Here is a 22,640-nt window from a genome sequence, read left to right as displayed (position 1 = left end):
CAAATCTGGAGCATGAATCAACAGCGACTAATATGTATTTGTATGCACTGTCAGGTGTTAGTGGACCGCAGTGGTCCAAGTACACACACTGTAACAGTTTGTTAGAAATTAAGAGGGGTGTCTGCGGCAGGCGCTTGGACGTGGAAACTTTAATTTGTTGACAGATGTCACAACAAAGGACATACTGCTTAGTCTCTTTATAGAGACCGGGCCACCAATAACGGGCCTGCAAGATTGAAATTGTAGCCACCACACCAGCATGTGCAGATGCCACCCCCTCATGCGCTGCTTTAATCAATTGTGGTCTTATATCTTTGTTAGGGACGTCCCGTACGCCTACTCCTGGTATCTTAACTTCAGCATTCAGCATACTTCCCATATGGTATTGATATTTGGTAGGGAATCCCATGGGGCATACCATCAGCCTTAGCTTTTACGGCAGCCCAAATGTCTGTGTCTGGTTTGGAACTTGAGCGAGTCACAGCAGCTACAGTGGCTACTGCCACTGCTGACTTTGCAACTTCATCAGCCAGTGTATTTCCAGCAATGCGTATTCCAATGTGCTGGTGTCCAAGTGCATGCATAACATGGACATTCGGTAGCGTCTCTTTCAGATCCGCTACCTTCCCCCACAGTAGTCTGTGTTTAATGGTGTTGCCTTTGGAGTCTCTGAACCCATTCTGGCGCCAATAATGCAAGTATTCATTAAAGGACTGGACACAATAATATGAATCCCAAACAATCAGCGTGTGCTGTGCCAGATCCATATGTTCTAGTGCCATCAGAAGAGCTTTTAGCTCAGCCAATTGTGCTGTACAAGCCCCTAAGGTCTGTGTAAAGATATGTAGAGGACAGAATTTATCCCCTTCCATATAGCCACTTACGACTGCGCAAGCAGCAGAATATTGATGTTTAGTTCCAATTGCAGGTTGTGCAGAGCCATCGGTGTACATGACTCTATGATACTGATCAATAGGCAAGTGTATTTGCTGGAACTGGATATTCTACTTCATATTGCAGGAATTCCCGAGTTTGTAACTTTGGGTCAAAAATGTATTCTACATCAGTGGCTGTTAAAGATGTAGCCCTTTGTATCCAACGTGGATGTAGTGCTTTTGCGTTCGGAACGCTAGCTTTTGTAACAGCCTCTAGGGCTGCGATTGGAGAAACAACAATAATGCGTTTTCCCTGGGCAAGAGGTCTTTCTTTAATAACAGCCATCTGCACAGCAGTGAGAATTTTCTCTGTGGGAGCAAAGCGTTGTTCAGCTGCTGAATACAAATGTGATTTGTATGCAATCGGGACTGTCTCACCTTCATTAAATGTCACATAGGTGAAACCGATGGCCCCAGGTATTACCCTGATGACTAGGGCCCTCATCAGCCGCCCGCCAAGATCTGACCGCCGAGCGGCCGCCAATGCGGCCGCACCCCCGCTGTGGTCATTAGGAGATCCCCGCTGGGCCGGCGGGCGGAAACCTGGTTTCCGCCGGCCGGCCCAGCGGGGATCACAGTCGCAACATAGGAGCCGGCTCCAAATGGAGCCGACGGTGTTACGGGCGAGCGACGGGTGCAGTTGCACCCGTCGCGTTTTTCACTGTCTGCATAGCAGACAGTGAAAAGCCGCATGGGGCCCTGTCAGGGGGCCCCTGCACTGCCCATGCTAGGGGCATGGGCAGTGCAGGGGCCCCCAGGGGCCTCACAACTCCCCGTACCGCCAGCCTTTTCCTGTCGTTAAAACCGCCAGGAAAAGGCTGGCGGTCGGGGACTCGTAATACCCTGGGCAGCGCTGCTAGCAGCACTGCCCTGGCGGATTACTACCATGGGGCCAATGTGGCGGAAAACCGCCGGCCCGGCGGTGCGACCGCGCGCTTCCACTGCAGTCCTAATGACCCAGGAAGCACCGCCAGCCTGTTGGCGGTGCTTCTGTCATTTTAGTCCTGGCGGTCATGTACCGCCAGGGTCAAAATGACCCCCCAATGTGTTTTGTTGTCCCTTGTGTGTAAATGTTGTCCTGCAAGCATGTCTGTCTGCAATTCTCTAAGAATGCATGTTTGTTCAGTTGTCCAGAATTTACTTGAAAAATTGGGACGTATTAAGTTATATAAAGGTTTTTTGCGCGTAGCATAATCGGGAATGTAGGTTCTGCCAAAATGTAAGAAACCCAATAATGATTGAAAGTTTATTATTGTATTCAGTGGTTGTAACTGTGCGCATTTTTCAAAAAATTGTGGCGCTGGGCTCTTCCCTTCACTTGACAGCTCATATCCTAGAAACAGGCCGCTGAAGAAGGCAATTTTTGTTTTTTTGAACTTAAATTTGTAGCCAAATTCGGGACCCTACAACATTGTGGGCTACCCGTCTTTAATGTTGTAGTAACTCATCATCTGTGAGATATATATCATCTACATAGGACAATGCTTCAGGGTCAATCTCGTGTAAAATGGCAGTATCACGAGCTGCGAACAGTCCTGGGCTGTTCTTATACCCCTGAGGTAAAACATAATTTTTTCTGAGATCCTAGTACGCTAAAGCTTGTTAAGTCCCTGCTTTCAGGCGCTATATTCTGGCAGAAAAACCCATTTGAAATGTCTAATGTTTTGTATTTTTTACGCACTATGTTGCTCCTTAGTGCAGTGTTATGTGAATTTTGTATAGCATATGTGCGTGTATGACTGTTTAAATGTCTGTAGCCTGAGACTATTCTATATGAATGGTCCGGTTTAACTTCAGGAAATAAAGGGTTATTCATCGGTGAGACACAGGGTTCAATTACACCCTGGTACTCTAATTGCATGAGTATTTCTCTCACTGGTGCTCTTGCTTCATGTTTTATAGGATACTGCGGTTGTGGCTGAGGTTCACTTTTAATGGGAATTACATGGTAGGGGGAGTCTTTATCCCACACTACGTGATTTCTGTATAATGCAGGTGCTTGTGCTAGAGCCCATTCAATGGAATAGGATTCGGCGAGTTCCTCTGGAACAAGGGGCGAGAAAGAAGGCTTAATTACATCTTTTCCATATGGGCAGGTACGGACAAAGTCAGGCGGCCAATCTTGTTCAGCCAACAAGACATCATACACTTTTACTACGCGATCCCAAAAGATTGCGTTTATTGTGCGTTCAATGTCTCCTTCTAATTGCACACCCTATCAGGTTTGGAGACACACATGTCTGCTGTTTCTACTTGTATAAAGTCATCAGTTGCTTTCACCTCCAGATGCTTTAGAAGATTCCGGAGAACTATTGTGACCTCTGCTGCGCTGTCTAGCAATGCTAGAGCCCAGTTCTTGTTCTTCAAGAGGACCCTCTTGCTGTGTGGCATGTCGAACTGCGACTACTGCCACCTTTTTCCTTTTAAATTTTTGTTTTTGCTGGGCAGGTTTCTCTTCCTTTTTAACAGAAACCTCCAAAGAGTGTTGTGATTCCTGTCTCGGTTTCACGTACTCTGTTCTTCGCTCTGATCGCACACCTCTCTCATTTCTCTTTTCCAATGAGTCCTGAAAGGAACGACATTGGCGTGTATCAGTATATTGATATTTATCAGGCGTTTTGATATTATCTCTATTTCTGAGATTATACCTATTCTGTTGGGTCTCCGTACGTGGAGATTCTCCCCTTTCTTTTTTAGGCATCTGTTGCTTTTTATCCCAGCGTTTCTTATTACCCCCAGGTTGTTGTTTAAAGTTATCTTTATTTGATTTACCCTGGAATTGAGGTTTTTGTGGTCTGGCCCATAGGCTATCTCGACCGATACTTGAATATGTTTCCACTATTATTTTAGACAGCTCTTGTTCTCGGTCTTGTTGCAGAACGTCACAGAGCCGCATGCACACTGCAAGTGCGACTGCTTGCCCTTTAAGGTTACTTTAAATGATTGAGGATACTGTGGCAAAGTTGCCCATCAGTTGCATCCCCAAATCTAGGGCCGGGGCAACCCCATATTCATCATGAATTTGTTTCAGCACTTCCGGTAAATTGGCAAGTGTCGGTGTACCTTGTGCGGTTGTGTAGAGCGCGGCAAATACCGTACCCCAGGTATTACAGTTTTCTACTGTAGGGACCATCCCAAAAGGCAAGAACATCATTAATATTCTATGTTTATCCTGAGGTCCCATATGGGGAAATACTGCCTCCAGAGTATTAATTTTTTGTGCTAACCAAAACGGAGTTTCCTCTCGTTTGGCGGGTACTTTACCCATAATCAAATGTACAGTCGCAGGATTTATACCTGGCGTTTCTGCATGTGGGTGTGCTGTAAAAGCACGTGCTGGGTTTGTATTTAATGTTTAAATCACAAATTGTACTAATCGTCTGAATATTGCTATTAACTCAACGTAAAAAGCGACGAACCTCAGCTACTTCTTAATTCCCAACCGCAGGATGTGGTGTATAAGTGGCCAGTAAAGGCTAGGTAGGACCGTCATTACTTAGTGGACCTAACCTAACTGGTAATATTGTATGAGGTAGGGCGCCATCAAGCCAATTATTATGTTCTTGATAAGATAGAGGTATCTCTAAATATGCGTACGCTCTGTATTGTCCAGGCGCGTTTGCAACTGTATATGTGTGAAATGTATTTGTGTTCCCATCAACTGCTGGAAATGTGACCCAAGAGTAAAAACGTTCTGTTCTATAGGCTGCGTGGGCGTCCACCATGAACGTGCCTGGACCTCCCTGGGCCGTTAGGCCATTTGCTAATAAGTGTGCTGTGAGAGGTTGTCTCATATTAACAGCTATTTGTATATTTTGGGTATTCGCCATGATAGTAGCACTATGAGTTCAGAGAAGGCACACAAAATGGGGTTTCCTTTTAAAGTTCAAGCTTCAACAACCGCCAGTTGTAATAGGATCACCTACAGAGCTGTGGTGGAAATCCTCAGTACCACGGACGTCTCCGCATACAACATTGAGGTGTCATTATATATAATGAGACAGAGACACTCCGGAGGACCCGAAAATTAGAGCCTGACCAAATGTTGGCGGCACCATGTCGCGTAGGCTCTCATTATTCTAATGAGACTACTGGATTTTGAGCAGCAAGATCGTCCACAGTGTGGGGGACTGAGTCAGACCCACGGCGGGTGATACTTGTCGCTCCAAATCCAGGCTTTGCTCTGGCTAACTAGCAGTGCCTCATCTCTCCCGAAAGGTAGAGATGATTGGTCAGCCGAGCGCATGACATATCGTACTTCTCAGGGAAGTCGTGGTCACTCAGGTCGCATCCAGTTCTCTCATTCACAATTCGGTCTCATATATAAATGACAATAAAAGTAGTATAAGTTTTAAAGATTGGTTTAATAAAACGACAGCATTTTGGATAGCAAAGCGTTAGCTGCAATAACCAGAATGACACAACACAACAATATTAAAATGGTGACAATGAGAGTGAAGCATAAGAATAATGCTATCATATTGCCACTAGAATCTGTGGACTATTTCCTATCTAAATCATACTTTGAGCACGGCATGTTAAGCTCTAATACTGCCTTTCAGGTTCCCTTGGGAGGACATCAACCCTCATACCTGAGCAAAGGCCTGTAATCTGCGTCAGCATCTGCAGCGAAGCATTCAGCATACGGTTGTGGTTCCCTGGCTGGAATCTCCCTCTTGATGTGTAATGGGACTAGAAAGTGTTTTTATAATTAACACAGCAGATGTTCTAAGAAAACGTCCCTACATAAGGATGTGTATTTTCTACAAATGTTGGAGACTAAACTTCTACCACATTTACCGGCAATGTACCAGACTGTAGCCTTGACTGAAGCACAGAGTGATCAAAAATGCGTTTTTTGAGAACACAATGCGGAACTAAGCAAAACAGTTACATAGAAGCAATTAAAACAAGACCGTAAAACTGGTTATTGTAAAAATAACAATGCAAAGCTAAATAAAATATATCTAGGTCAAGGAGCACAGCGGCCTAGTGTATTAAACTAACATGCATGGAGCCATAACTAAAATGGCTACACAACAATGGTAGCTCTGTGGGGCACTAACTACAACATTCTTGATGGATCAAATAGACTCAGTGCCAGTTTTGAGCTGCATTGGGTGTGACAGGACACGCTGCACTCAGCCGTGCAAATCAGGCAGTGGAAAGGGCAAAGGGCCAGGGCATGGGACCCCCTGCAGTTCCCATGCCAAGTGCATGGGCTGTGCAGGGGCACCCAGGGGCACACCACACCACATCACCAACAACCTTTGCATGGGGGTTTCACCGCCATGCAAAGGCTTGTGGAAATGCGGAAACAGACCTGAAGGGTTGTGCTGAACGTAATACTGGTCTGGTGTCACAGAACAGATGGCATTGCCAGTCGGTAAGTTGCTGGAAGCCTGCCAGTGCCTGGCCATTGGCCCATGGGGCATTCCACATTGACAACTACCACCTGTGCTGATGGGGGTGGTCAAATACACAATGGCAGTCAGGAGCCCATAGGACTGACGCACTTGAAATGAGGAACCGTTATGACTGCCTGCAGAACCACCTCTAACGAGCTTCAGGCCCTGACCTAAGTACAACTCCTGTTAACTGGCTCTGTCCATAGGCTCATTTACCATCAGGCACTGTCACATACAGAATGATGTACACAGCAGAAATGTCATATCCATGATGGCCATCCCTGGGTCTAACCCTGTTCTTGTGACAAATTATCTGCATTGTCACCATGCTGCACTTATGTATCATAGTGCAAGGAGGGCTGCATTGAGGGGGAGGGCATAGGTGTGTAGGAAGGCAAACACACCTGCACAGACAGAAGATGAAATTGAACTTGGCAGGGCCATGAGTGCCATGCAATGTAGCACACATTCACAAACAACAACATGAGGGGCTATCAATGGTAACAAGAGTATAGTGTCCTGGCAATGCCATCCCTGGGGTGGTGCAAGGTCTCAGCACTGCATGGGTGTATGTGAAACATGTAAGACTGTGACAGGTGAACATTTCCATGTGTGGTGATGTGGCATGAGCACAGCAACACCCATTGCAAGGCCTCACCATGCAAATGGATGCATATGGAGGGTTCATAACAAAAAGATGGTGTCAAGCCACAAAAAGGATAGACATCACACCTAGAAGATATGATGCAGCCAAATGTGCCAACTGAGCTTCCCTTCATGTGACATGCACGTGGGGCTATAGACTGCAGCCATGATGTACAGGAATAATGCTTTGGAACCAAGGGGTGCATTATAGGCCCCTAGCACCACAGGAGCGTCACTTTTAGTGGCGTTCCTGTGGCGCTAAGCACTGCGCTTTATTGACAAGGTGGCGTTAAGCCACTTTTTGTGGCTTAACGTCACATTGTAAATACGGCCTCTTCCCACGCAGCACTGTGCAAGAGAGGGGAGTCAAAGGGTGTTGCTGTGGGTGTGCCCATTGCATTTTGATGCTGCCTCAGATTTATGGAATTTTGTAAACCTGAGGCAGCGCCAAAATCTAATGCCACCCCCAGGGTGGCGTTAGCAGGGTGCAACAAGGAGGAATACTTTTATACTTCCTCGTTTTTAGCTTTTCAAATGTGTGGGCACACATAGGAAGAGCAAAATACCAGAAATTATTGTTTAGGTGTCCCTTCCTGCACATAAACAATCAATTGAAAATGACGCTTTGGCACTTCTGTGTGTGCTGCATTCTACAGCACACACAGAAGTGCCAAAGCGCCATTAGTGATTGTTTATGTGCAGGAAGGGACACCTTCACACACATAAACAATCACACCCCTCAACGCATACATCCTTACACGATGGTACAAGGAGGCCTGCGTTGGCAGCTGAATTTTGCGCCAGCATGGGGGACAACACAGGAGTGCGTCGTATTCACTTACATATCTAAAGTGACACAGCGCTGTCAATTTTGGCACAGAACTGCGTTGCACCACTTTTCCATAAATCTGGCCCTAAGATGACAATGAGCCTCACATATGAAGTCAGGGACGTGACATTTCAACTGCCACAACACAGATAGACTGATTTTACACCATCGCATTGCAGAAGATGATGGCTCTCCTGCGGATCTGCCTGTCCTGGAGTACCCTGATGACCTGGATGACCAGCTGGCAACCATCCGCCGCAAGACCCTCCAAGAAGTCCTTGTAAACCGCCAGACACCACCTCCAGTCGCAAGGAGGAGTACTGATGTAGTAGACATCCCATAGGCCCCACTTAGCACCCCAATAGTACGACCTGGCAGCACCAACACAGCTGAGGACTCCGGGGTTACGGCTACTGAACAGTCTGTAGCCAACCGAGGCACACACTCCCCAATGCGTGGAGTCCAGGAGTGTCTGAGGGACATAGCTTCTGCCATGAGGGAGAGGCCACAACAACTTCCCTCCCAAACTGGCATCAGCGTGTTTGAGGACAAGATTGGCTCCATGCACCGGAAAATGGTCTCCCTCAGGGCATACATGGCTTCCTACCACAGGGATATTGCTGCTATACTCAAACATCAGCAGCTCCTCCTTGCTGCAGTGATGCCATTTGTAGTTCCACAAATGGCAGCTGCCGGGAATTGGGAGTCCACATCTCCAACCACTGAAGTGTGTGTGGCCCCCCTCTACCTCCCCACTACCACCATCAAGGGCAGATGAGACCCCACACACATTAGAGGATGAAGATGTAGAACAGATCATCCTCACCAGTACAAGTTCCCAGTAGCACCAGCCCATGCCACATGGGCAGTGTTTTCCTTTGTCCTGTGCTTGTCTTCATGACAGTGTTAGCACTGTTTCAGATATGCACTCTTCACCGGCACACTGTTGACCTTTCTGCTATGGACTGCAATTGTCCCTCACTTGTTAATTGGCAAGTTATGTTCCCCTGAACTGAAAAACACTTTACCCAAGCATGTCCCATGAAATGCCCCTCAACTCTGGACTTGTGTTGTGTCACATTGGGATGGATTCCAGTAAGGGGGTCACAGACCTGGACATTGTAAATATTGCACTACAACACTTGTAATTAACCACCACCTACACAACCAGCATGTCTTTGTGTGTTGTGACACATCTACTACACTTATAAATTGTGATGTGTGTAACATGTCTTTAGTCACAGAGTGTCAGTACAAGAGTGCAGGAATATGGGGGCACATTTCTACCCACAAGGTTCCTACATGATGAAAGTCGATGATGGTCTCACTGCATACAAGCAATTCACTGAGTATATCAGAAACTTTGAACACATGTATGCTTCACCCACTACATACAGCAGGAATGGCTATGAAACAGTTCTCAGGCAATATCGTCAGCATTCGTGTGATATAGAGGTACTTTACCTCATATGTAATTGTCACTGGTCAGTTTAGCAGGATAAATATGAAATGCAGGCTGTTGTCAGATGTCCCACAGTGCCCAACATTCCAACATAGGACCCAAACAATGACAGCTGACTTACCACACCTACCTGTCGAATACATGGATAACATAGTCACCTTGAGTGGTGGGTACACTGGATGGCAGGTGCACAGACAAGTTGATGTGTTGTAGCTGCCAATGTGACAGCTCAGTTGTAAGAAGGTGATGAGCATGTCAAGAGAGGGATCTGGAGGCAGGACAGAATCCCTATGCCAACACACAATTTTCACTGTATACCTATGGGAAGACCCTGAGACCCAAGCATAAGGCACATGAAGCAAGGGAGTACCCAAAGACTTTTAATTAGAATTAAACTAAACTAAAAAGAATGAAGATCACCTATCCTAACCAAACCTATCCTAACTATACATAACCAACAACTGACCCTATCTACCCTATGCTAAACTTACCTAACCCATTTAACAACACATTCTAAGCATTGGCCCCCCACTCCTCTTATGTCACGAGACACATGCAGGACAACATATACTAAACTACACACATACTACCTATATCTAAACAAATATATGAAGATGGAACTCCATGGTATGAGGGGGAGTTGGGTGACAGATACATGACACTACCCTGGTGCTCTGCAAGACAACTGACTCAGGTATTCTGGCTTGTCCTGCAAGGCACACAGAGGCACTTTGTGATGGACAAACGGCTCATTTTTTAGACTGCAATGAGCTTGCCTTGAGTAATCCATGACTGATATGTCAAAGTTGTCTGATGGTATCAAATGCCCCATTGCCAGTGCCCCCTAAGGCCAGTATGCCCCCTTTACTAACATAATGGCAGGGATAATGTGTGGGAAATGACAACACTGTAGTGCTGCACAAGGATTGCCCTACTTTGTTATCACAATCCAGTTACATATGGTTTGCAGGCAGTGTCTTGGCTTATCATACATGACACAATGCTGGGGCACAGGTGTTGCCATGCCCCCTGAAATGTGTGACTTAGTGATGGTTGTGCATGACTCACCAAGCATCTGACTTGCTTTGGTAAAATTTTAGGATATGTGAATTCCATGTCTATATTGGTGCAGTTACACTTCATTCTGGTTGCATGCAACCTGTCCACAAGCATTGCATGCAGCACACCAACACATCTGCTACTGTCATTCAAGAGCGGTGAACAGCAAATAGTTTGCCAATGGGAGACTCACCAACAGGGCCACCGATCACTACGCCAAGATGGTCAAGCAGATCCTGCTCCCTGGCCACCAGATCTGCCCAGCGATGCTTCAGGTGGTGCTCATTGCGGCTGCCTGGGTAAACCCTCTTCAGCTAATGGAGCACCTTGCCCCACCACAGCTGTCTCACCTCCTTCCGGTAGCCCTGGATCACACGGCCTCCCATCTCCAACATTAATGTGAGTTAGTGGGCTTCATCCACACAAAGCCTCCCAGCTTCTCCTCTCCCAATCAGCCTCCCCCTACCAGACATATCTCTCAGGTACAGGTTGACAAAAAATTATGATTATAAAAAAAATTAAATAAAGGAAACTTAAGGCCCCAAAAAATAATCCTAACGAACCCAACTTAACAACTATCCCGGACTGACACCCCACAGTACAAGTACAATAATAGATACAAAAACCACACAAATTTACTAACACTGGGACAAAGTACAGTAAAAAAAATACAAAAACACAACAGGAGGGACACCAAAAGCTACAATACAGAGCAAGAACACACCACCAACTACAGGACACAACCATACAGTCAAAAGAGGCACAGACTGTAAAGAGAAAGTGAAAGTACACCCACTGTACCATGCCTGTAAACAGGATTTCCTATTACATCACTTCCTGTCCCCGTGCATCACATTTACTGTTATGTGTGTATTTATTTGATGCATCTGATATTTGCGTATTTCAGACGCATGATCTATGTGCATCTTTTTTTACGCATTACCTTTATGCGTCGATTTAACAGTAAATCAGCATTGAGATGAGTGTGAAAGTGTAATTCACGCTAAGGGCCCATGGGTCATATACTTTGTGTTTGCGGATGTTTTCAACGCATTTGCGCCATTTTATTTTACTCTATTTCTGATTGCGGGATTTTGTTCATTTTCCTTGGATGCACCCTGTATCAACATACAAATGGAATGGGCTGGGCTACAATGTGACATTTTGTGTATGGCAAATATGGTAGTCCACAAAACAATGTGATTTGGGTGTGATTGGTCTGTTACACCAATGTGTGTGTTACAGAATCGACAGCATGCAAATGTATTCATGTCATGCATATGTATACATGTATGACAACAGTGTATCCACATATGTATGGCAGTCAGTACTATGCAACTGTTATGGTATGTGATTGTGAATTGTGTTTACTTATGTGATGTGTGTAGTTGTCTTACAGAGTATAACATTTTAGACGACATACACAGCTCGGGCATTGTTGATGATGGCTGATGAATGCTATCTAGGAAATGTTACCCGACAACTGTATCCATATGTTGATCTTGAGTATATGGTGACTAGTGTGGGACTACACATATGTCTGACATGTGTACATATTTGGTACATACTGTGAGTGACACACTCTGCCTACATTCCACCCATATCATGTTTTGAACACAGTATCCAGATTAAAGTCATTACATTTAGCAGTGTTTGCTGTTTTTGTGTGGTGGACCTGCAGCCCTAGCTGCAAATGTTCTCATCCATTCTGGTGTGCATTCCACAGACGTGTCTGTGCAAAGTGTGAGGTCATGTGCACCCTGTGTCAGGATTGGGCCCCATGGCAGTGGCAGAACTGATTTCCAAGGTTGTACTGCGCAGGCTCAAATTCTTCCATTGCTTGTCATACCTGGGTAACTCTTACACTAAGTTGTGTCAGTGGTCTGTTCAAACATTACAGTCTCACCATATTTTGACATCCACTACCTCATGTGTGGGCCCCTTGTCTACCTCCTATTTGGGCATGTTGTAGTTGTGTGTGATGAGCTATTGTTGTACAAGTTGTCAGCGTGGATGTAAATAATATGTTGTGGTTCATAGATTGTGTCCTTCAGTTGTCACATTCAAGTGATGAGGCTATTTGTGATATGTGTGATGGTAGCAGTTCAATCTTGCACATCACATGTGATGTTGCTACTGTACTCATCAGATTAGTGTTTGTAACATGCTCCCAGAGGTTAGACTCACAAGCCTGAGGTATATGTTGTGGCGATTGAAGAGACCAAAGCCGGACTGTGTGAATAAGTGAGGAGTTTATTGACAAAATGTACAAGGTAAGTTACGTGATTATTAAGTGAAGACGTTCTCATTGATGTACTATCTGCGGCGTATCCCAGCAGCTGTGTTGTGCTGTTCCCCCTCATTTCCTTCTACACCATCCTCCTCCTCCTCAAGCAGATCATCAACCTGCTCATGTAAGGGGACGTTCATCCGCACACATATGTTGTGCAGGATAGTACATGTCATAATAATCTTACAGATAAAATGTCAATCAATCAATCAGGAATTTGTAAAGTGCACTACTCACCCATGAGGGTCTCAAGGTGCTGAGGAGGGGAGGGGGTAACGAGGGGAGGGAGGTGCTGCTACTGCTCAAACATCCAGGTCTTAAGAAGTTTCCTGAAGGTAAGGAGGTCTTTGGTCTGGCGCAGGTGGGTGGGAAGAGTGTTCCACGTTTTGGCAGCGAGGTGTGAGAATGATCTACCGCCGGTTGTAGTTCTGCAGACGCATGGGATGGTTGCGAGGGCGAGATCGGCAGAGCAGGGATGCCGGGTTAGGGTGGAGAAGGAGAGTCGTCTGTTGAGGTATTCTGGTCTGGTGTTGTGCAGTGCTTTGTGAGCGTCGATGAGGACTTTGAAGGTGATTCTCTTGTTGACTGGGAGCCAGTGCAGGTTTTTCAGGTGGTCTGTGATGTGGCAGTGGCGGGGGATGTCCAGGATGAGGCATGTGGAGGTGTTCTGGATGCCTTGCAGCCTCTTCTGGAGTTTGACCATGGTTCCTGCGTAGAGGGCATTGCCATAGTCCAGCTTGCTGCTTATGAGGGCTTGGGTGACTGTTCTGGTTTCGGTGGGTATCCATTTGTAGATCTTTTGGAGCATGCGGAGGGTGTTGAAACAGGAGGGGGAGATGGCGTTGACTTGCTGGGTCATGGATGGTGAGGGGTCCAAGATGAATCCTAGGTTGCATGCGTGGTTGGTGGGAGTCGGAACGGTTCCGAGAGTAGTAGGCCACCAGGAGCCATCCCATGCGGAGGGGTTGGAGCCGAAGATGAAGACTTCCGTCTTGTCGGAATTGAGTTTGAGGCAGCTGCTCTTCATCCATTCGGCGATGGCCTTCATTCCTTCATGGAGGTTGGTCTTGCCGGAGTCCTTGGTGAGGGAGAGGATCAGCTGGGTGTCGTCGGCGTATGAGAGGATGTTGAGGTTGTGGGATCGGGAGATGTTAGCGAGCAGGGCCATGTAGATGTTGAAGAGGGTCGGGATATGTGTGGGGCATATAGGAGGCTGCTTCCTGTGATGTCCAGGCACTAAATGTCCTGTCCACAATAGTCTGTGTCCTCCGATGTCCCTCATTATATGTACGCTCTGCTGCTGTGCTTGGGTTGGGAAATGGCGTCATTATCCATGGTTGTCTGCCATAACCCTGATCTGCTACAAAAGATTAAAGGAGTAAGTTGTTGTTAGGGCTTGCAACAGGTTTGTCATGTTCCATGGCAGTTGATATTTTGTTTTGGTTGTGACTCATATGTATTTGTGGTATGGTGTGAGTTCCTATCTTTGTGTAATGTCTTCTCAGCACTGGGTTGTTGAACATGACAATCTTGTGTTTGGCTCAAGGACCTGGGACATATGATTTGGATTCCAAACTGGTGGTCATAATGTATGTACCATGCGTTGTGCAGTGCACCTTTGTATCAATGTGCTATCACTAGAGGTGACATGACACATCCTCACAACACAATGGGGTCAGATGTGGTGGCAACATGGTAGCACTACAGAGCCTGTACATCCCAACCATTTTGTGTCATTGCAGATGATGTGCAACACTTAGGACCTTTCAAATTGATAAGTGAGAATGCACAAAACATCTTTAAAATTGGCTGCACTGTCCTGCAACATTTCAACTATGCAAGAATACCCTATGTTTGACATGTTACTTTGCAACCCTTTGTTGCCCCCTGCGCCAGTTGCTCATATATAGCCGTGCACCTACACTATCTACCTTGCACCAGGGTACTTGGCTAGCTGCCTTGTGGAGGTGGATGTATCTGTGCAGGAAGGGACTCTACCCTATATGTATGCTGTTTTGATGGCCGATTGGTTCTTTCTGTGTGTTCAGCAGTATGCAGCATGCATTGGTGGCACAATCATCTGAGTTCAAAGCACAGTCTACTTCCATACTGCAACCTGCATTCAGCACTCCTCGGGTGGTGTTTGTTGTTGGCACTGCCTCAGGTTTTAGGTGACAGCTACATCTGAGTCAGCATCATCATGCTATGTATCTTGTGGTAACAGACATGCAGCGATACACATTGCACACCCCTTCTACACTACATACAGCATGGGAGGGTGGACGATTTATAATGTGGCTTCAAGTCATTCTGAAATGGTCATCTGCCAAGTTGTGCATACAGTGCAGGCCATGACAATGGCACTGTGGGCTTTTACATAGGTCCCTTGGTGATCCAGAGTGGCAGCTAATGTTTGTGGCAACCATCAAGTCTCCAAGGGTGTGTATCCCATTGTTACAGGATGATCAACATAACTACCAGTGTCTCTCCTATCTTCCAAAACATGAATCAGCATTTATACTGTCGACACATGCACAGTGCAGGCTATCGGGTGGAGCTCAGCTGCTTAGCAAATGTGTCCCTTGGTACAGTCCATTTGAGGTCAGTGATGTCCTGTTTTCTCCTACTGGGTCCCACGTTGGCATCCATGATCCCCACTGTCTGACAGTGACTCTGCCCCATGGTGGGCCATTTTTTGCATCTGGTACAGGTAGGTGTAGTACCACTTATCACACATCTGGCACATGGTATGTGATGGTCATTGATCTTGTATTCCTATGTATGTGAGCCAATGCATCAGGCAGATGTCTCTGCACACTATAGGTACGTCAGGTATGTGTTGATGAGAAGTAGTTGGTATAGGCGCAAGTTGTCTGGTTTTTTATGTTTGTTCTGGCAGTGATTTGCAAGTCATGACTTGAGGGATCTGTGCATATGGAACTCACATGACATGCCCATGGTGTATGCCATTGACATGTCTGTGCTATTCTTTGTTTGGTATACTGTGTGTGAAGTGTATGTAGTAGGCAACCTGTGGGCACTTGTGGTGGTCTGTGTAGTTCTTCTGTTAGCAAAGGGTACATGTCTGCACCTGTCCTTCCCGTGGTGTGCCTGTCATGTTGTGGGTGTGTTACGTACATGTGGGTGTATATTTTGTGGTGTGCAATGATTGTGCTGTACTGCAGCATAGTGCATATGTGTTGTTAGCTGCACATCGGTGTTACCCTTGTCATGTGTTAATGTAGTGATATATGTCTTGTGTGTCTGACAGGGTTGTGTGTTGTGTTTATATTGCTAGGTTTGTTGCCACACAGAAGTAGGCCATTTCAAAATTATCCATCCAGGAATTGTTCATTGAACCTGCTATGCCGTAATATACAGGCATCATGGATACTCCCACGATACTTGGCCAAAATGTTTATGAACAGTCCGAGGTGGTCCACTATGGCCTGCTCATTAATGGAATGCTTGTGCTTGTGATTCCGGTATAAGTGCTCTGTTGCTGCAGGTGGTACGAGTCTGACATGGGTGCAGTCAATTGCACCGAGCACATGCGGGAAGCCATGGATTTGATAGCACCCCTGTTTGTTCTCCTGCTGCTTTTGCTGGGTATTGGGGAAGCTGATGTGGTGGGGTGTTGGGGAGATTATAGCATCTAACACCTTTGGCAGGAACGCAGAGATCGACGACTGAGAGACACCGGCAACCAGGGCACCCGTTGTTTGGAAGGAGCCACTTGCCAGCATGGGCAGGACAGCTATCAGCTTTGTCACAGGTGGTATGTCGTGTGGGGTCTGCAGGCTGGCTGTAATTTGTGGCTCAATGTGGTGCAGTGGGTGTAGTATGGCTTGCCCGTTCAGTCTGTAGGTCCTAATAATGTCCTGGTCCCTGAGGCCAAGGAGGGTTGTTCTGGTTCTGAAGACCCTCTCCTGCCTTCTGTGCTGACTTTGTGGGCCGCGTTGTAGTGGTGGAGATTGCTGGAGTTGTTGCTGTCCTCTGCGTCTTCTTGCAAGGTGGATCATTACACCTCCATCTTCTCCTCTGGGTTGGTAATGTTGCTTCTGTGTGTTCTCCTTAAGTAGTGGTGTGTTTGCCTCATTTTAATGCCTGCCCTGACCCAGGCATTACATTTTGATGCAAATTGGTGTTGATGTCATTTTTTGAGTACGCCTTACACCCGTGCATCTTTTTGCCCGGGTGGATAAATATGGCGCTATGGCATGTGGAGGTGTTCTGGATGCCTTGCAGCCTCTTCTGGAGTTTGACCATGGTTCCTGCGTAGAGGGCATTGCCATAGTCCAGCTTGCTGCTTATGAGGGCTTGGGTGACTGTTCTGGTTTCGGTGGGTATCCATTTGTAGATCTTTTGGAGCATGCGGAGGGTGTTGAAGCAGGAGGGGGAGATGGCGTTGACTTGCTGGGTCATGGATGGTGAGGGGTCCAAGATGAATCCTAGGTTGCGTGCGTGGTTGGTGGGAGGCGGAACAGTTCCGAGAGTGGTAGGCCACCAGGAGCCATCCCATGCGGAGGGGTTGGAGCCGAAGATGAAGACTTCCGTCTTGTCGGAATTGAGTTTGAGGCAGCTGCTCTTCATCCATTCGGCGATGGCCTTCATTCCTTCATGGAGGTTGGTCTTGCCGGAGTCCTTGGTGAGGGAGAGGATCAGCTGGGTGTCGTCGGCGTATGAGATGATGTTGAGGTTGTGGGATCGGGAGATGTTAGCGAGGAGGGCCATGTAGATGTTGAAGATGGTCGGGATATGTGTGGGGCATATAGGAGGCTGCCTCCTGTGATGTCCAGGCACTAAGGGGGTGATTCTAACTTTGGCGGGCGGCGGAGGCCGCCCGGCAAAGTTCCCCCAACAGAATACCGCTACGCGGTCAGAAGACCGCCACGGTTATTCTGTGTTTCCCGCTGGTCTGGCAGGCGACCGCCAGAAGGCCGCTCGCCAGCCCAGCGGGAAACCCCTTCCCACGAGGAAGCCAGCTCCGAATGGAGCCGGCGGAGTGGGAAGGGTGCGACGGGTGCAGTAGCACCCGTCGCGATTTTCAGTGTCTGCATGGCAGACACTGAAAATCTTTTAGGGGCCCTCTTACGGGGGCCCCACGTCACCCCTCACCGCCATCCTGTTCCTGGCGGTCACAACCGCCAGGAACAGGATGGCGGTGAGGGGTCGGAATCCCCATGGCGGCAGGGCAGCGGAAAACCGGCGGGAGACCGCCGGTTTTCCGTTTCTGACCGCGGCCATACCGCCGCGGTCAGAATGCCCTTGGGAGCACCGCCAGCCTGTTGGCGGTGCTCCCGCGGTCGTTGACCCTGGCGGTCAATGACCGCCAGGGTCAGAATGACCCCCTAAATGTCCTGTCCACAATAGTCTGTGTCCTCTGATGTCCCTCATTATATGTACGCTCTGCTGCTGTGCTTGGGTTGGGAAATGGCGTCATTATCCATGGTTGTATGCCATAACCCTGATCTGCTACAAAAGATTAAAGGAGTAAGTTGTTGTTAGGGCTTGCAACAGGTTTGTCATGTTCCATGGCAGTTGATATTTTGTTTTGGTTGTGACTCATATGTATTTGTGGTATGGTGTGAGTTCCTATCTTTGTGTAATGTCTTCTCAGCACTGGGTTGTTGAACATGACAATCCTGTGTTTGGCTCAAGGACCTGGGACATATGATTTGGATTCCAAACTGGTGGTCATAATGTATGTACCATGCGTTGTGCAGTGCACCTTTGTATCAATGTGGTATCACTAGAGGTGACATGACACATCCTCACAACACAATGGGGTTAGATGTGGTGGCAACATGATAGCACTACAGAGCCTGGAAATCCCAACCATTTTGTGTCATTGCAGATGATGTGCAACACTTAGGACCTTTCAAATTGATAAGTGAGAATGCACAACACATCTTTAAAATTGGCTGCACTGTCCTGCAACATTTCAACTATGCAAGAATACCCTATGTTTGACATGTTACTTTGCAACCCTTTGTTGCCCCCTGCGCCAGTTGCTCATATATAGCCGTGCACCTACACTATCTACCTTGCACCAGGGTACTTGGCTAGCTGCCTTGTGGAGGTGGATGTATCTGTGCAGGAAGGGACTCTACCCTATATGTATGCTGTTTTGATGGCCGATTGGTTCTTTCTGTGTGTTCAGCAGTATGCAGCATGCATTGGTGGCACAATCATCTGAGTTCAAAGCACAGTCTACATCCTTACTGCAACCTGCATTCAGCACTCCTCGGGTGGTGTTTGTTGTTGGCACTGCCTCAGGTTTTAGGTGACAGCTACATCTGAGTCAGCATCATCATGCTATGTATCTTGTGGTAACAGACATGCAGCGATACACATTGCACACCCCTTCTACACTACATACAGCATGGGAGGGTGGACGATTTATAATGTGGCTTCAAGTCATTCTGAAATGGTCATCTGCCAAGTTGTGCATACAGTGCACACCATGACAATGGCACTGTGGGCTTTTACATAGGTCCCTTGATGATCCAGAGTGGCAGCTAATGTTTGTGGCAACCATCAAGTCTCCAAGGGTGTGTATCCCATTGTTACAGGATGATCAACATAACTACCAGTGTCTCTCCTATCTTCCAAAACATGAATCAGCATTTATACTGTCGACACATGCACAGTGCAGGCTATCGGGTGGAGCTCAGCTACTTAGCAAATGTGTCCCTTGGTACAGTCCATTTGAGGTCAGTGATGTCCTGTTTTCTCCTACTGGGTCCCACGTTGGCATCCATGATCTGCACTGTCTGACAGTGACTCTGCCCCATGGTGGGCCATTTTTTGCATCTGGTACAGGTAGGTGTGGTACCACTTATCACACATCTGGCACATGGTATGTGATGGTCATTGATCTTGTATTCCTATGTATGTGAGCCAATGCATCAGACAGATGTCTCTGCACACTATAGGTACGTCAGGTATGTGTTGATGAGGAATAGTTGGTATAGGCGCAAGTTGTCTGGTATTTGATGTTTGTTCTGGCAGTGATTTGCAAGTCATGACTTGAGGGATCTGTGCATATGGAACTCACATGACATGCCCATGGTGTATGCCATTGACATGTCTGTGCTATTCTTTGTTTGGTATACTGTGTGTGAAGTGAATGTAGTAGGCAACCTGTGGGCACTTGTGGTGGTCTGTGTAGTTCTTCTGTTAGCAAAGGGTACATGTCTGCACCTGTCCTTCCCGTGGTGTGCCTGTCATGTTGTGGGTGTGTTACGTACATGTGGGTGTATAAGTTTGTTGTGTGCAATGATTGTGCTGTACTGCAGCATTGTGCATATGTGTTGTTAGCTGCACATCGGTGTTACCCTTGTCATGTGTTAATGTAGTGATATATGTCTTGTGTGTCTGACAGGGTTGTGTGTTGTGTTTATATTGCTAGGTTTGTTGCCACACAGAAGTAGGCCATTTCAAAATTATCCATCCAGGAATTGTTCATTGAACCTGCTATGCCGTAATATACAGGCATCATGGACACTCCCACGATACTTGGCCAAAATGTTTATGAACAGTCCCAGGTGGTCCACTATGGCCTGCTCATTAATGGAATGCTTGTGCTTGTGATTCCGGTATAAGTGCTCTGTTGCTGCAGGTGGTACGAGTCTGACATGGGTGCAGTCAATTGCACCGAGCACATGCGGGAAGCCATGGATTTGATAGCACCCCTGTTTGTTCTCCTGCTGCTTTTGCTGGGTATTGGGGAAGCTGATGTGGTGGGGTGTTGGGGAGATTATAGCATCTAACACCTTTGGCAGGAACGCAGAGATCGACGACTGAGAGACACCGGCAACCAGGGCACCCGTTGTTTGGAAAGAGCCACTTGCCAGCATGGGCAGGACAGCTATCAGCTTTGTCACAGGTGGTATGTCGTGTGGGGTCTGCAGGCTGGCTGTAATTTGTGGCTCAATGTGGTGCAGCGGGTGTAGTATGGCTTGCCCGTTCAGTCTGTAGGTCCTAATAATGTCCTGGTCCCTGAGGCCAAGGAGGGTTGTTCTGGTTCTGAAGACCCTCTCCTGCCTTCTGTGCTGACTTTGTGGGCCGTGTTGTAGTGGTGGTGATTGCTGGAGTTGTTGCTGTCCTCTGCGTCTTCTTACAAGGTGGATCATTACACCTCCATCTTCTCCTCTGGGTTGGTAATGTTGCTTCTGTGTGTTCTCCTTAAGTAGTGGTGTGTTTGCCTCATTTTAATGCCTGCCCTGACCCAGGCATTACATTTTGATGCAAATTGGTGTTGATGTCATTTTTTTAGTACACCTCCCACCCATGCATCTTTTTGCCCGGGTGGATAAATATGGCGCTATGGGGTTTGAATAATGTAAAAAAAATTGGGATGGGAACGCCTACAAGGAGGTATCACGCATCTGAAAAAGTACGTTAACACCAATATTTTCACGCTAGACGGGTCTAACGTCAAAATATAAATATGACTTGAGTTTGCGCTGATTTAGCGTAATAAAATTATGCTAATTCAGCGCAAACAGAGTAAAAACATACCCCCAAATTTTTCGGAAAGGTAGCTTTCGGTATGCAGATTACACTTTTTGTTATTTGGAGTTAATCTGTTCACAAGTTTAAGAGAAATTAAATGAAAGACAAATTTGAACATTCAGGGCCATAGATTCCTTGCACAGGAATGCTGTGATTGGCTGGCCACAACCTGACCAGAAAGTTGTGGCTACCATTTTAGGTAACAGGACACGGTACCTGGGGCTGAAAAATAAAATGAAAAGTGGCATAAGGGGTCAGGAAGGAAGTACCCTGACTCCAGGGTTGTGATATAGAGGCCATGAGGTTAAAATTATGACCTTACATTTTTTTTTGTGAGGAGCAATATTTGCGAATACATTGTAATGCTCAGCTCAGGCCCCGTGTAACGTAGTGAGGAATTTGCGAATAATACAGAAAAAAAATAAAAAGCAAAATGATTCACAGATTAATTTATACACTAAGGGGGTCATTACGACCCTGGCGGCTGGCGGTACACTGGCGGTAACACCGCCAACAGGCTGGTGGTGTTCTGCCAGTGTATTATGACCGTGGTGCATTAGCCACTGCCATACCGCCGGCCCCTCCACTTGACCGCCAGACTTCTGCCAGGCGGTCATAATCCCCAACCGCCAGCCTGTCCATGGCGGTAAACACCGCCATGGAAATGCTGTCTGTAAGGGGGACTTGGGTGCCCCTAGGGGGTCCCTGCACTGCCCATGCAATTGGCATGGGCAGTGCAGCGGCTCCCAGGCACAGCCCCATCGTGCATTTCACGGCCCGCATTTGAAATGCGCAACGGGTGCTGCTGCACCCGCTGCACATTAACATTCCCGCTGGCTCCATTATGAGCCGGCTGCAATGTTGATGTGACTTTTCTGCTGGGCCAGCGGACGGAAACGCTGTTTCCATCCGCTGTCCCAGCGGAAATGTCATAATAGGGAGCCACCAATACCGCCAGCACTGACGGTATAGTGGCACCCGCGGCTTTGGCGGTCTTTTTGAAAGACCGCCAAAGTCGTAATGAGGTCCTAAGTCATTCACTCAAAGAAACACTCAGAAACTCTTGTACCCACTCACAGAGTCATACACCCACTTTCAGATCCACTCAGATACCCACTCACAGACCCACTCAGACCCTCAAACACCCACTCACAGACCCACTCAGACACTCAAGCACCCATTCACAGACCCACTCAGACACTGACACACCCACTCACAGACCCACTCAGACTCTCACATCACCCACTCACACACCCACTCAGACACTCATGCACCCACTCACAGACCGACTCAGACCCTCACACACCCACTTCCAGGTCCACTCAGACACTCACGTCCCTACTCACAGACCCACTCAGACATTGACACACCCGCTCAGACACTAACACACCCATTCATTGACCCACTCAGACCCTCAGCAGCCACTTACACACCCACTCAGACACTCACAGACCCATTCAGACCCTCATACACCCACTCAGAAATCTCTCAG

Source organism: Pleurodeles waltl, chromosome 7 (assembly GCF_031143425.1).
Source record: "Pleurodeles waltl isolate 20211129_DDA chromosome 7, aPleWal1.hap1.20221129, whole genome shotgun sequence".
NCBI classification, from domain to species: domain Eukaryota; kingdom Metazoa; phylum Chordata; class Amphibia; order Caudata; family Salamandridae; genus Pleurodeles; species Pleurodeles waltl.
Note: the sequence above shows the minus strand (reverse complement) of the source record.